A 16,962-nucleotide genomic window follows, 5' to 3' on the forward strand; every position below is an offset into this window, starting at 1 on the left:
ATATAAAGTAAACCTGATCCTAAATGCTATGATACTCTTGGAAATTCAAAGTCTAGAAAAAAAGCAATACTTCTATACTGGATGTGTTTAGTAACATTTAAGGTAAACCTTAAAGACTGAACCAAATTTTATCACGTGCTCAATGTCAGAGAAATCCATATAAGAGAGGATTTCAAAGAAGTTGTATGCACAATATATCAAATTTAATAAAAAAGACTCCTTCCTAAACATTTGTGCACCCCTCCTCAATTAAAAGGCCGTTATTCTTCACATCTCATTCTCCCTGTGACCTAGTTCAAAATCACCTTCCTCACAACTGCCTTCCCACTGGATTCTCAGTAGTAGCTCCTATGGAGCCAAAAGCCCACTCACTCATATGCAATCCTGCATCATTTGTTATTCAAAGATTTTGGTTTTTTTCATGTCTTATCCCACAATGTAGATAATAGGCTTTCTGATGTCAGACAGTGATCTTTAAATCCCCATCTTCATAGTCTTTGCACATCCTACAAGCTCAATCATGAAAATGCATAATTTTCAACCCTCCTCAAAATGTCTTTATGAGCAATCAGCCTGGCTTGCATGCTGAGCATTTAAGTAGAAAATAAATACATAAATAGCAATTCTATAGTGTCTGATAGCTTACAAAGTGTTTCATACCCATTGTTTTACAGCAACTTTGTGAGTTTGGTATCATCCATGCACCTTTCTGTTTAAGAAAATATAAAGTTGAACCTGATCCGTTGTGCCAGGCTTAAGTAGTACTAAGCATGTAAATAATTACAGTACAATGGAGAAGTATTCATATATTAATATTAGGTTGGTGCACCAACCTAACAGAAACCAGAGTAAGGTCCCAGGAGAGCTTAAAGGACTGAGAATAGAGCAGCTTTCTGTTGGTGCAGGCCTGAGAGCTCCAAAGACAGAATGATAGGTGAGTGGAGTTGTAAAGGATAAAAGATACCTGGAAGTTCGGAAGAAAGGGCATTACAGATGAACCGAACATCATTTGTAAATACATTGAGCTGACACAGCATGGCCCATTTGAGGAAAAGCAAGTCATTGGGCGTAGCCAAAAGGCAGAGGCAGTATGGAGAGTTTAAAGTGAGACTGGAGAATTAGCCAGAGGCTGGAGAGAAAAGACAGACACTGTGTTCTTACCAGCTCTATCATTTCTGTTTTACCAGAAGGTAAAGAAAAGTTGCAAATGGATTTTAAGCAAGGGAGCTCTGTGGTCAGATTTACAATTTGGAACGTTAATTCTGAATTCAGTGTCACAACTTATACAAGTAAACAACAGTAAAATTTTCACAAGACGTTATGACACATACGAGAGCAAAGTAGTGTTGAGTGTCCAAGCACTGAGGCACATAATTCTGCAGCTGATTTTGTATATTAAAAAATTTTACTGAGGTGCTAGCAGTACAATGAAATGCAGCTACATAAATATGATTTTTCAGGATTTCAAAACAACTGTATCCCTGCCTCTCAGAGAGAGAGAGAGAGAGAGAGAGAGAGATAGAGAGAGAGAGAGAGAGAGAGAGAGAGACTATGATTCACGAAATGGCAGTATCTGTTAACAAATCATATATATTTGCTCCTTTTTCATATTTTAGGTTGACTTGTTTATTTGTCTTTATGCCCCTCCATTAAAACTGAGAATCAATTATTTAAACTATTACAAGCTGACTAAAAAGAAATAATTGTATTTTTCTTTCTCAATTGCTCTTTCTTATTTCTTCTTTAAAAAATATAAAAACTGCACTTGTATCAATTTCAAAGGTCAATAATACTTTAGTAGCAGCAACATTAATCAAATAGTGAAAAGTATCTTACTTTTTTTATCCAGAAGTATTCAAAGGTATTTTATGTCCTTTCACCCATAAAAATAGCTTAGTGCACCATGAGAATTTATTCAAGACTGGATAAAATGAATTAACTGTCTAAATGAACCAGGCAAGTTAGAGCTACTTCCTTTGCCAACAACTGTATCTATGCTAACATGTTAATGTACTTTTTGGGAAAATGCCAAAGATGATACTATGGACCTTATTTCTTCTTTCTGCCCATATGTTTAAAAAACAACAACAAAAAAAAGTTACACTCTAAACATGTTGAATAAGTCTCTTTGCCTCAGGGGAGTGGAGATGAGTTTGTCATCTGGTATGATACTGTAGGTTTTTGAGGAACTGAAAATGAATTTTACCTCTACTATTAGCCAATTGTGAGATTGGGTAAGTTGCTTGACCTCACATAACCTGTCTGTTTGTTTTTTTAACAGTAAAATGAGGATAATATATTTTAAGGATTAAATAATATATTCTATATTAAGTTTAGCAGTGCCTTGGAGACAATAAGTGTTCAATGTAAAGTACTATTACTATTATAATATTTCTATTATTAGAAATATTTTACTTGTTTTTCTTCTGCCTACTGGGTAATCAGGCCTTCCTTGCTGGGGAGAAATTCCACTTACCACAAAACTCCTGTCAATCCATCATTTTATTTTTCAAAATTATTTTTTAAGGACAAACTATGTCATACTGGTTAAGAAATCTACTACCCTAAAATCTCATCCTTGGTTTTTGTGCGGATTTATAACTTTAAGCTCCACAACCAGTTTAAGGTGATCTTAGATGGTTACTATCCACTGAAGTATAATCAAATGATCTCAGGGTGGCCGGGTGGCTCAGTTGGTTAGAATGCAAGCTCTGAACAATAGGGTTGCGGGTTTGATTCCCACATGAGCCAGTGAGCTGCACCCTCCACAAGTAGATTGAAGACAAAAAGCTTCCGCTGAGCTTCTGGAGGGGTGGCTGGATGGCTCAGTTGGTTAGAGTGCAAGCTCTCAACAACAAGGTTGCTGGTTCAATCCCACCCAGTGGGATGGTGGGTTGTGTCCCCGGCAACTGGCGACTGGACTTGGAGCTGAGCTGCGCCCTCCACAACTAGATTGAAGGACACTGACTTGGAACTGATGGGTCGTGGAGAAACACACTGTTCCCCAATATGCCCCAATAAAATATTTTTTTTAAAAAATGATCTCACAAAAGATATCTAGACCCTAAGCTTTGAGGAATTTCAAAAATGATTTTTTCAAAATCAATGAGGTCAAAGATAGCCAAACACACACAGAAAACAATAAATAAATTGTGAGTAAAAACCAGAAGTATAAAAGTAGACTTTACATATTTATATTATCACAGATTACAGCATGACTATGCTTGCTGTGCATAAAAAAAATATTCAACAAACTCACAAGTATCGGCACATCATAGGAAACTAGAAAAATGGACAAAGCAGACTTGAAAAATAACCAAATGCAATTTGAAGAAAAAAATTACAAAAATATAATACAATAAAAATATAAAATACAAAATAATTACTAAAATTCAATACAATTAAATAAAGTATAAAAATCAAATATGAAAATTTTAAAATGTGCTCAGTGGACATGTTTGGAAGCAAACCAGGAACAGCAATAATCTGAAAGATAGGTCAAGAGAAAATATCCAGAGAGCTGCAAGTAGATATAAAAATATTAGAAAATAAAACAGAATGTAAAAGACAAGAAGATTTTAGTGAAAAATTCCAGAAGGAATTGATAATATTTCTAAATTTGTATGTACCTAATTACATAGCCTCAAAAAACAAACAAACAAACAAACAAACAAAAACCACATATTGATGGAACCTAAAAAAGGACAAATCCATACAATAGTGGGAGATTGTGATATACCTCTTTTAATGTTTGGTAGAATAAACAGAAAAATAAGTAAGGAAATAAATTATTTTAAAATATAATTAATGAAATTGACCTATGGACATGATACCCTACAATTGTAGAATACATATATTTTCAAGCACACATTGGACATTCACAAAATTGACTATATACTTGCCATAAAGTCCATGTCAACAATATCAAAGGATTGGAATTACAAAGAAAATTAGAAAGGGACACAAAATAACTTCTGAGTTTTGGAGTTTTATAGCTTACCCTGAATAGTAGTAACATGAACAACCATTTTATAATTTGTTAAGCTATATAGCCAAGTTTTATGTACTTTTTAAATATGTGATTCCTATTTCACAATATTCTGTGAACTTTGATAATTGATTTTACTTTTCAATTACAGTCTCTTTGTCAATTTTTTGGAAGAGTTTGAGGAGGATAATTATTAAATCATCATTGAATGTTTAATAGAATTCACTAGTGAAGCCATCTGGTCCTGAATTTTTGCTTTTGTGGAGGTCTTGGATGATTGTTTCAATTTCCATACTGTTGAATGGTCTGTTTAGATTTTTCCATTTCTTCGTGATTCAACCTACGAAGGATATATGTTTCTCAGAACTTGTCCATTTCTTCTAGGTTATTGAATTTGATGGCATATAGTCCTTCATAGTATTCTCATATGATTCTTTGCATTTCTGTGGTATCCATGGTAACTTCTCTTCTTTCATTTCTGATTTTTAGTTGTGTCTTTTCTCTTTTTACCTTAGTGAGTCTAGCCAAGAGTTTGCCAATTGTATTAATCTTTTCAAAGAACCAGCTCTTTGTTGTGTTAATTTTTTCTATTCTCTTTTTGTTCTCTATTTTTATTTAGTGCTACTCTAATTTTTATTATTTCCTTTGTTCTGACTTTAGGCTTCATTTATTCTTCTTTTTCTAATTCCTTAAGATATAATGTAAGGTTGTTTATTTGGCATTTTTATTGTTTCTTTAGAGAGACCTGCAATGATATAAATTTCTCTCTTCGTACTTCTTTCACTTCATCCCAATAATTCTGGTATGACATATTTTCATTCTCATTTGTTTCTATGCATCTTTTGATTTCTACTCTTATTTCTTCTTTGACCCAGTGGTTCTTTAATAGTATGTTTTTTAATCTCCACTTATTTGTGGTTTTTCCTACTTTCTTTTTGCAGTTGATACCTAATTTCAAAGCCTTGTGGTCAGAGCATATGCTTGGTATGATTTCAATCTTCTTAAATTAGCTGAAGCTAGTTTTGTGCTTCAATATATAATCTATCCTTGAGAATGTTCCATGTACACTAGAAAAGAATATATAGTCTGGTGTTCTAGGATGAAGTTCTCTGTAAATATCAATTATGTCAATTTGTTCTAATGTGTCATTTAAGGCAGATACTTCACTGATTTTGTTTTGATGATCTATTCATAGTTGTCAATGGTGTATTTAGGTCCTCTACTATAATTGTGTTTTTTTCAATTTCTTTCGTTAGTTCTGTTAGTAGTTGCTTTGTATATTTTGGTGCTCCCGGATTGGGGACATAGATATTGATAAGTGTTATGTCTTCTGGTTGTACTGTCCCCTTTATCGTTATGAAATGTCTATATTTGACTCTTGTTATCTTTTTTATCCTGAAGTCTGTTTTGTCAGTATGTACACACCCACTTTTCGCTGGATGCCATATGAATGGAGTATCGTTTTCCACCCTTTCACTCTGAGTTTATATTTGTCCTTGTAGCTGAGATGTGTCTCCTGGAGGCAGCGTATGGTTGGGTTTTGTTTTCTAATCCAATCTGCCATTTTGTTCCTTTTTATTGGTGAGTTCAGTCTATTTATATTTAGGATGATTATTGATATATGAGGATTTCCTATAGCCATTTCATCTTTTGTTTTCTGGTAGCTCAGTGTTTTCATTGTTTCTTTACCTTTTTGTTTCTGTCTGTTATTTTAGTTTGGTGGCATTATATGATTCTTTCTTCTGTTTCATCTTTTTTAACTTATGTGTTTCTGTTTTGGAATTTTTTTTGTTTTTTGAGTTTATGTAAAAGAATTTTTACATAAAGTTTATGTAAAAGAATTTTTTTTTTGAGTGGTACCATTGAGTTTATGTAAAAGAAAGTTTCAGTAGTACTTTTATGTAAAAGAAATATACAGTAGTCCTTTTTCTTCAGCATGCTTATCTCCAGTCTCCTTTGCTAGTTTACTCCTCTCTCCTTTTATGTTTTTGTTGTCACAGATTATCCCTATTTATGCTGTGAGTTCATTTCTGAGTTGCAGTAGCAGATTGTCTCCTTCTTATTATTTTCTATGTATTCTTTTTGTCCCTTACATTTTAGATTATGTTTAAGTGTATAGTACCCTATACTGTATAGGCGTTGCCATTTCCTGCTTCTGTCTGTTAGTAATCTTACTCATGGTTTTGTATCCTGTTGTCTTTTTGTTTCAGGTAAAATAACCGCCAGGTAATTATTTCCTGTAATGCTGGCCTTGTGGTGGAAATTCCCTCAGCTTCTGTATTTTTGGAAAGGACTTTATTCCTTCTTCATATCTAAAGGATAACTTTATTGGATATATTATTCTTGGCTGGTAATTTCTCTCTTTCAATAGTTTGAATATTTGATTCCACTGCCTCCTGGCTTATAGAGTTCCTGCTGAAGAATCTGATGATAACCTAATGGGCTTTCCTTTGTAGGTTACCATCTTCTTTTCCCTTGAGAATTCTTTCTTTATCATTAATTTTGGTTGCTTAATACAATATGCCTTGGAGAAAAAAAAGCCTGTTGGGATTGAGGTAATCAAATGTTCGGTTTCCTTCTTGAATTTGAGAGTTTGTTTTTTCCATAGGTTTGGGAAGTTCTCATCAACTATTTGTTTGAATAGGCTCTCTGTACTATTCTCTCTCTCTCTCTCTCTCTCTCTCTCTCTCTCTCTCTCTCTCTCTCTCTCTCTCTCACTTCTGGTATACTCAATATTCTTATATTACTCTTTCTGATGGAGTCAGATATTTCTTGTAGAATACCTTCATTTCTTTTAACTCTCAAGTCTCTCTCTTCTTCCATCTCTGTCATTTCAAGATTTCTATTTTCAATATCACTAATTCTTTCCTCTATCTTGTCAGCTCTATTTCCTAAACTGGCTATTTCATTCTTCATGTCTTTTATTGAGTTATTCAGCTCCAGAATTTTTATTTGGTTCTTTTTTAAAATTTCAATCTCTTTGGTAAAATATTCTTTTTGTTCATTGACTTTATTTCTGAGTTCATTAAACTGCCGACCTGAGTTTTCTTGCATCTCGAGTTTTTTCAGAACTACAATCTTGAATTCTCTGTCACTTAAGACACATATTTCCACGTCTCTAAAATCATTTTATGGAAAGATTTCATTTTCTTTTTTTTTTTTTTAATAAATTTATTGGGGTGACAATTGTTAGTAAAATTACATAGATTTCAGGTGTACAATTCTGTATTACATCATCTATAAATCCCATTGTGTGTTCATCACCCAGAGTCAGTTCTCCTTCCATAACCCTCATCTCCCACCCCCCACCCCCCACCCCCCTTACCCTCTGGCAACCACTAAACTATTATCTGTGTCTATGAGTTTTTGTTTCTCATTTGTTTGTCTTGTTCTTTTGTTGTTTTTGGTTTATATACCACATATCAGTGAAATCACATGGTTCTCTGCTTTTTCTGTCTGACTTATTTCGCTCAGCATTACACTCTCAAGATCCATCCATGTTGTCACAAATGTTCCTATATCATCTTTTCTTACCACTGAATAGTATTCCATTGTGTATATATACCACAACTTCTTTATCCATTCATCTATCGAAGGACATTTTGGTTGATTCCCATGTCTTGGCCACTGTAAACAAAGTTGCAATGAACATTGGAGCACACGTGTCTTTATCTCTAAATGTTTTCAGATTTTTTGGGTAGATACCCAGGAGAGGGATTGCTGGGTCATATGGCAATTCGATTCGTAATTTTTTGAGGAACCTCCACACTGCCTTCCACAACGGCTGCACCAGTCTGCATTCCCACCAACAGTGTATGAGGGTTCCTTTTTCTCCACAGCCTCTCCAACATTTGTTACTATTTGTCTTGTTGATGATAGCCATTCTGATTGGGGTGAGGTGATAGCTCATTGTGGTTTTAATTTGCATTTCTCTGATGATTAGTGATGTTGAGCATTTTTTCATATGTCTATTTGCCATTTGTATGTCCTCTTTGGAGAAATGTCTCTTCAAGTCCTCTGCCCATTTTTCAATTGGATTGTTTGTTTTTCTGTTGTTGAGTTGCATGAGTTCCTTGTATATTCTGGATACTAGCCCCTTATCGGAGGCACTGTTTGCAAAAATCTTCTCCCATTCAGTTGGTGGCCTCTTTATTTTGTCAATGGTTTCTTTTGCTGTGCAGAAGCTTTTAAGTTTCATATAGTCCCATTCGTTTATTTTAGCTTTTACTTCCATTGCCTTTGGAGTCAAGTTCATAAAATGCTCTTTGAACCCCAGGTCCATAAGTTTAGTACCTATGTTTTCTTCTAGGCAGTTTATTGTGTCAGGTCTTATGCTTAAGTCTTTGATCCATTTTGAATTAACTTTGGTACATGGGGACAAATAGCAGTCCAGTTTCATTCTTTTGCACATGGCTATCCAATTCTCCCAGCACCATTTATTGAAGAGGCTGTCTTTCCTCCATTGTATGTTTTTAGCTTCTTTGTCAAAAATTATCTGTCCATATTTATGTGGTTTTATTTCTGCGTTCTCAATTCTATTCCATTGGTCTATGTGTCTGTTTTTCTGCCAATACCATGCTGTTTTGATTATTGTAGCCCTGTAGTACAAGCCAAAGTCAGGAAGTGTGATACCTCCATTATTGTTCTTTTTTCTTAAGATTGCTTTGGCTATTCGGGGTCTTTTGTGGTTCCAAACAAATCTGATGATTTTTTGTTCTATTTCTTTAAAATATGCCATTGGGATTTTGATGGGGATTGCGTTGAATCTGTATATTGCTTTGGGTAATATGGCCATTTTAACTATGTTGATTCTTCCAATCCATGAGCACGGAATGTCTTTCCATTTCTTTGTGTCTTCTTCAATTTCTTTCAAAAATGTCTTATAGTTTTCAGCATATAAGTCTTTCACATCCTTGGTTAAGTTTATTCCTAGGTATTTTATTCTTTTTGCTGCAAATGCAAAAGGAATTGTTTTTTGTATTTCTTTTTCTGAGATTTCATTGTTAGTATATAGGAAGGCAATGGACTTTTGTGCGTTGATTTTGTAGCCAGCAACTTTACTGTATTCGTTGATTGTTTCTAATAGCTTTTTGGTGGAGTCTTTAGGGTTTTCTATATATAACATCATGTCATCTGCAAAGAGTGATAATTTAACTTCTTCATTCCCAATTTGGATGCCTTTTATTTCTTTCTCTTGCCTGATTGCTCTGGCAAGGACTTCCAACACTATGTTGAAAAGCAGAGGTGATAGGGGACAGCCCTGTCGTGTTCCTGAACGTAGAGCAAAGGGCTTCAGTTTTTCTCCATTAATTATGAGATTAGCAGAGGGCTTGTCATATATGGCCTTTATTATGTTAAGGTATTTTCCTTCTATACCCATTTCATTAAGTGTTTTAAACATAAATGGATGTTGTATCTTGTCAAATGCTTTTTCTGCATCAATTGATATAATCATATGATTTTTGTCCTTTATTTTGTTTATGTGATGTATCACATTGATGGATTTGCGTATGTTGAACCATCCTTTTGCCCCGGGGATGAACCCCACTTGGTCGTGATGAATAATCTTTTAAATGCATTGCTGTATTCGATTTGCTACAATTTTATTTAGGATTTTTGCATCGGTATTCATTAGAGATATTGGTCTGTAGTTTTCTTTTTTGTGCTGTCCTTACCAGGTTTTGGTATCAGGGTAATGTTGGCCTCATAAAATGAGTTAGGGATTACTGTCTCTTCTTCAATTTTTTGGAAGAGTTTGTGCAGAATTGGTATTAGATCCTCTTTGAAGGTTTGGTAGAATTCACTAGTGAAGCCAACTGGTCCTGGACTTTTGCTTTTGGGAAGGTTTTGGATGACTGATTCAATTTCGTTACTGGTGATCGGTCTGTTTAGATTTTCCAGTTCTTCATGGTTCAGCCTTGGAAGGCTATATGTTTCTAAGAACTTGTCCATTTCTTCTAGGTTGTTGAATTTGGTGGCATATAGTCCTTCATAGTATTCTTGGATGATCCTTTGTATTTCTGTGGTGTCCGTGATAACGTCCCCTTTTTCATTTCTGATTTTGTTAATTAGTGTCTTCTCTCTCTTTATCTTAGTAAGTCTAGCCAAGGGTTTGTCAATTTTGTTAATCTTTTCAAAGAACCAGCTCTTTGTCACATTAATTTTTTCTATTGTCTTTTTGTTTTCTATTTCATTTAGTTCTGCTCTAAGTTTTATTTCCTTTCTTCTGCTGACCTTGGGTTTTACTTGTTCTTCTTTTTCTAGTTCTTTAAGGTGTAACATGAGGTTATTTATTTGGGAGTTTTCTTGTTTCTTGAGATAGACCTGTAATGAGATAAATTTCCCTCTTAAAATTGCTTTCGCTGCATCCCAAAAATTTTGGTAGGATGTATTTTCATTGTCATTTGTTTCTATGTATCTTCTGATCTCTCCTCTAATTTCTTCTTTGACCCAGTCCTTCTTTAAAAGTATGTTGTTTAATCTCCATGTATTTGTGTTTTTTTGCGCTTTCTTTTTACAGTTGATATCCAATTTCAAAGCCTTGTGATCAGAGAATATGCATGGTATGATTTCAATCTTCTTAAATTTGTTGAGACTGATTTTATGTCCCAATATATGGTCTATCCTTGAGAATGTTCCATGTACACTAGAAAAGAATGTATAGTCTTATGCTTTAGGATGAAGTGCTCTATAAATGTCAATTATGTCCATTTCATCTAATGTGTCATTTAGGGCTACTATTTCGTTATTTATTTTCTGTTTGGATGATCTATCCATAGCTGTCAATGATGTATTTAAGTCCCCTAGTATAATTGTGTTTTGGTCAATTTCTCCCTTTAGTTCTGTTAGTAGTTGCTTGGTGTATTTCGGTGCTCCCTGATTGGGGGCATAAATATTGATGAAGGGGACTGTACAACAAGAAGACTGTTATGTCTTCTTGTTGTACAGTCCCCTTCACCATTATGAAATGTCCATCTTTGTCTCTTGTTATCTTTTTCATCTTGCAGTCTGTTTCATCTGATATCATTATGGCTACACCTGATTTTCTCTGGGTACCATTTGCTTGGAGTGTCAATTTCCACCGTTTCACTTTGAGTCTATGCTTGTCCTTGTAGCTGAGATGTGTCTCTTGGAGACAGAATATGGTTGGGTTTAGTTTTTTGATCCAATCTGCTACCCTGTGCCTTTTTATTGGTGAGTTCAGTCCATTTACGTTTAGGGTGATTATTGATATGTGAGGATTTCCTGTCATTCTATCTTTAGTTTTCTGGTAAGGCTGTGTCTCCATTGTTTCTTTGCCTTTTTGTTGTTGTCTATTATTTCTGTGTGGTGGTATTCTATGATGTTTCCCTCTGTTTCTTCTTTTATTTCAGTATATATTTCAATTCTGGATTTATTTTGAGTGGTTACCCTTAAGTTTATGTAAAGGAAAGTTTGATATTTAGAGTATTCCATTTTCTTCAGCACGCTTACTTTCTCCATTCCCATATTCCGGTTCAGGCCTTTACTCTCCCCCTTTTTGAGTTTTGGTTGCAACAAATTGTCCCTGTTGATGGTGGTAGAATAGCCTCCTTTAGTATTTCTTATAGTGCAGGTCATGTATTAGAAAATTCCCTCAGCTTCTGTATGTCTGGAAAGGTCTTTATTCCTCCTTCATATCTAAAGGATATCTTTGCTGGATATATTATTCTTGGCTCATGATTTCTCTCTTCAATAGTTTGAATATTTGGTTCCACTCCCTCCTGGCTTGTAGAGTTTCTGCTGAAAAATCTGATGATAATCTAATGGGCTTTTCTTTCTAGGTTACTGTCTTCTTTTCCCTGTCTGCCTTGAGGATTCTTTCTTTGTCGTTGATTTTAGACAGCTTCAATACAATGTGCCTTGGAGAAGGCCTGTTGGGATTGAGGTAACTAGGTGTTCTATTTGCTTCTTGGATTCGAGGGTCCAGTTCTGTCCACAAGTTTGGGAAGTTCTCATCGACAATTTGTTTGAATATATTCTCTGTTCCCTTCTCTCTTTCTTCTTCTGGTATGCCCATTATTCTTATATTGCTCTTTCTGATGGAGTCAGAAAGTTCTTGTAGAGTTCTTTCATTTCTTTTAAGTCTCAAGTCTCTTTCTTCTTCTATCTGTGTCATTTCCAAGTTTCTATCTTCAATGTCACTGATTCTTTCCTCCATCTGGTCAACTCTACTACCTAAGCTGGTTATTTCATTCTTAATTTCTTCTATTGAGTTCTTAATCTCCAGAAATTCTATTTGGTTCTTTTTTAAAATTTCAATCTCTTTCGTAAAATGCTCATGCTGTTCTTTGATTGTGTTTCTGAGTTCATTTAACTGCCTATCTGTGTTTTCTTGTATCTCGTTGAGTTTTTTCAGAACTGCAATCTTGAATTCTCTGCCAATTAAGTCACATATTTCTGTATCTTTAAGTGTCTTTTCTGGAGATTTTTCACTTTCTTTCTGAGCTATCTTGTTGCCTTGGTTATTCATGGCGATTACTGGTTTACTATTCTCTTCCTAGACATCTACAGGAGTGACTTCTGCAACAGGTTGATAGGAAGAGGTCTTTCTTTTGTTTTCCAGTACTTGTTGGTAGAATGTTTTATTATTTCTCCAACTGCAATTTATTTTTCTTCTCCCACACGGTAGTGCTGTTTACTCTGCACTATTCCTGCTTCTCACACAATGGGGGGATTCCCTGGGAGACGGACCTCTCCTCTGTTAATAGTTCGTCTAGGGCACAGGGCGCAGTGTCCCGGTGGGTATGCGGAGAGCTTTTGATGTTTCAAAGCTCTTCCAGCTCCTGATTCAGAGCCCTTATGTTTCAGCAGTTCTGTTTACTCCTGCAGGGATCCACCCAGATAGGTGGGGTCAGGGGCGGGGTGAGTTGTGAGAGGTGGCCCAGAGCAATGGCGGCGACCACCACCACAGCCGGTCCTGCTTCCACAGCTCCCTCCCATTTGCCGGAACTAGTTGGGCTGTGAATTTGTGTCTGCGGTCCACAGTTCTCAAAACAACAAATTTTCTGTTGTTTTGATCTGACACCTCTATTGTTCCGTTTCTAGCACCAGGCAGGTGGGGGCGGGGCGAGCTCTGGGAGGGGAGGGAGGGGGCGGCTGGTCTCAGTGCCTAAGGCTCTGTTCTCTGCTCGGCAGTGCGGGCTTAAACCACCGTTTTCAGCCTTTTTCCCTCAGTCTTTTCTCCGAGGTCTCTGCTGTGAGCGTTGGGTTCAGCTGTGTTATATGCTGTCCCCTCAGCCCTGTGGAGCCCTGGCGGAGCCCTAGCAGTCCGAGTTCTTCCCTCTCCCGCAGCTGCGGTGGTTCCGGGAAGCAGCGAGCTCGGCGCACTGAGCTAGGTCTGCGTCCTGCGCCCGCGCGGCTCCGTCTCCGCGCACTTCTCCCCTCCTCCCACCCCCCCCACTCACGCGAATCTCCCACCTGTAGATGATTTCAGTCGGTAGTGGGCCTCTTCGGCTTGCCTGTCTGCTGTGCAGGGAGTCCTTTGTGGAGTTTTTGTTGTTCGATTCTTTGTAAATTCCAGGGGAGCTTTACAGAGGCTCACCTTGCGCCGCCATTTTTCCGGAACTCCTCATTTTCTTTTTAATCTGCCTTGTTACCTTGGTTATTCATGGCAATTAATGAATTATTCTCTTCATGGGCATCTACAGGAGTCAATTCTACAGCAGGTTGATATGAAGAGGTTTTTTTGTTTTGTTTTGTTTTGTTTTGTTTTGTTTTGTTTTGTTTTGTTTTGTTTTGTTTTGCTTTGCTTTGCTTTGCTTTGCTTTGCTTTGCTTTCCAGTAGGTGATGCTGGAGCATTTTTTCTCTCACGTGCACTATTCCAGTTTCTCACAGGGTGGGAGATTTCCTCCATAGGTGGGTTTCTTCTCTGTGACCAGGTCACCTTGCTCTCAGGATACCACCCCAGTGGGAGGATGTGGTGGGCAATGGAAAGGTGGGGGGAAGTGGCCAGGCTCTGTGGCTTGGTTTTCTGCCTGGCGGTAAGGACTATTACACTACAGTTGTAGGAGCCCTTCTGTATTTGGTCTTTGCTCCCAGGTCTCTGCCCCAATCACTGGGTTCAGCCATATTATGTGCTGATTCTCTCAGGCAGAATTGCTGGAGCCACAGAAAGTACTCCTGCAGTTTCAATCCTCCCCTTTCCCAAAGTGAGCTTCGGGCTGCATCCTGCAGCCCCCATCTGTGTGCTTCTCCTTTCCCTTCTTCCCTTCTCCCCAATTTGCCCACCATCAGATGTTTCAATGTGCAAACTTCTCAGACATGTTTGTGTGTTAAATAAGGAATCCTTTGTTGAATTATAGCTGTTCAATTAGTTGTAACTTCCAGGGGAGATTTCAAAGAGCATCCCTCATGCTGCCATGTTTCTGACGTTACTCTTGTTTCCATTTTCTTGAAAAATCTTTTTCCATCCCATTACTTTCCGTCTCTGTCTGTGTCTTTCAATCTCAAGGAGGTCTCTTGTGGGCAGCATATGTAAGGGTCTTGTTTTCTTATCCATTCAGCCATCCTATATATTTTTTTAAATTTTCTTTCCACAAGTTTATTCAACACCAAACAATTGCACCCAGTTTTCTGAGCTTATTTTCTGTCTACAAGTTTATTCAATACCCAATCATCGCTTCAACTTTACTGAGGTGGTAGACCCATCCACCAGTTGTGAGACGCCCCCCACCAACCAATCCAGCCTTGCTCAATTTATATTATGACTTTTAAAACATTCCTGTTCAGGCTACATTATGTAAAACCAGGGGCACACATGATTATTTTCTCGCCACAAGCTTATTCAATACCAAATAATTGCTCCTACTTTACTGAGGTGGTTGACCACATCCACAACAAAATCCGCTTCTAAAGTGGAATTCGGTTGTTGAGCCAGCCCTGACCTCAGCTTTCGTTTCAGCACCAGGAGGTATAGCGCTCCATCTGCAGGTGTCTCTGTCAGCTTCCCCACATGTGAGTCTTGCAGGTCACTCACCCGCCAGAACTTTGGGCATTGTCCTGCCCGTCTTAGGCCTTCTATGGCACAAAGTGTCAGGCATGATCTCAGGGGGCAGGTGAAGATAATCACAGAAATACTGGATACCCTTCTTGGTAAGGTACCAGTAGAAGTGTCTCCAAGCAAACTGTTCCTACACATAGCTTCATGATTTGAGAGACTGCATGCCTTTCATGATGTGAAGATTAGACACATTCTTGTCTGTCAGCTCAGGGTGTTTAGGCATGTGAACATTCTTCTTAGCCACCATGTCTCTCTCCTTAAAAAGGAGCTCATAAATGGCAATCCGGTTCTTCTTGGGTATCAACATCATTACAGCTACTGCAGACATCCTATATTTTGATTGAAGCATTTAATCAATTTACATTTGAAGTAACTGTTCATAGATATGCATTTATTGCCATTTTATGATTCATATTTTTTTTATCTTTCTTTTCTTCTTCTCCTTAAAGAAGCCCCATTAACATTTCTTGTAACACTGCCTTGGTGGTGATAAATTCTTTTAGCTTTTTCTTGTCTGGGAAACTCTTTATCTCTCCTTGAATTCTCAATGATAGCTTTGCTGAGTGGAGTAATATTGGTTGTAGGTCCTTGCTTTTCATCATTTTGAATATCTTGTGCCACTCCCATCTGGCCTGCAGTTTCTGTTGAGGAATCAGCTAACACTCTCATGGGAACTGTATTATAGGAAACTAATTGCTTTTCTCTTGCTTCTTTTAAGATTCTTTCTTTGTCTTTAACCTTTGGCATTTTAATTATGATGTGTCTTGATATGGGCCTGTTTGGGTTCATCTTGTTTGGGACTCTATACTTCCCAGACTTGTATGTCTATTGCCTTCACCAGGTTAAGGAAGTTTTCCATCAGTATTGCTTCAAATAAATTTTCAATTCCTTGCTCTCTCTCTCTTCTCCTTCTGATATCCCATGATGTGAATGTTGTTATGCTTGATGTTGTTCCAGAGGCTCCTTAAACTATACCCATTTTTTTTATTCTTTTTTCTTTTTGCTATTCTAACTGGCTGTTTTCTGCCACCTTATTTTCTAAAGAGTTGATTTGAACCTCTGCTTCATCTAATCTCCTGCCGATTCCCTCTAATGTATTCTTCATTTCGTTATTGTATTCTTCTATTCTGACGAGTTCTTTTTTATGTTTTCTGTCTCTGTTTTTATGTTTCCTAGCTCTTTGTTGACGTTCTTCCTGAGATCATTGAGCGTCCTTTTAACCAGTGTTTTGAGCTCTGCATCTGATAGATTGCTTGTCTCCATTTTCTTTAGTTCTTTTTCTGGAGCCTTGTTCTGTTCTTTATTTGGGACATGTTTTTTGTCTCCCCATTTTGGCTGCCTCCCTGTGTTTGTTTCTATGTATTAGGTATGTTTCCTGATCCTAGTTGAGTGGGCTTATGTAATAGGTGTCCTGTGGGGCCCAGTGGTGCAGTCCCCCTGGTCACCTGAGCTGGGTGCTCCAAGTGTGTCCCATGAATGGGTTGTATGTACCGTCCTGTTGTAGTTGAGCCTTGGTTGCTGTTTGCATGTCAGTGGGATGAATTGCCTCTTGTGCTGATTAGTTGTGAGTACTGGCCATGACTACAGTGGAAGTTCTTTTGTGCAGGGGCTGACCCTACAGAACAGAATTCACTTTAGCAGAGCTATGGTGTGTGCCCAGTCAGAACTTTGTGTGTCACCCATAGAAGTAGCTGTGTAGTGTCCACGGTTGGTGCTTGGTCCAAAGCTGGCCATCAAGTGTGCTGGACCTGGGGCCTCCTAGGAAGGGCCCCACCCCAGGCCAAGTTCACCTGCAGCTTGTACCCTGTTAGGAGCCACATGGCTCCTAACAGATGCACACCACCTACTCTGGTCTTGGAGTTGCCTCAAGACACCAAGTCTCGAACCGAGACTGGCTGCCACTAGTGCCAGACTTGAGGTTGCTGAGGAAGAGGAATGGGGCATGCTGAGGCC

General features: G+C 37.5%; 1 pseudogene; it reads right to left on the minus strand.

Moving 5' to 3' along the window:
* Positions 1-14,818: 14,818 nt before the first annotated feature.
* Positions 14,819-15,316, minus strand: LOC109456522 (small ribosomal subunit protein eS10 pseudogene; annotated as a pseudogene).
* Positions 15,317-16,962: the final 1,646 nt, after the last annotated feature.

This window comes from Rhinolophus sinicus, chromosome 17 (assembly GCF_057876585.1).
Source record: "Rhinolophus sinicus isolate RSI-liver-muscle chromosome 17, RSI-T2T, whole genome shotgun sequence".
NCBI classification, from domain to species: Eukaryota; Metazoa; Chordata; class Mammalia; order Chiroptera; family Rhinolophidae; genus Rhinolophus; species Rhinolophus sinicus.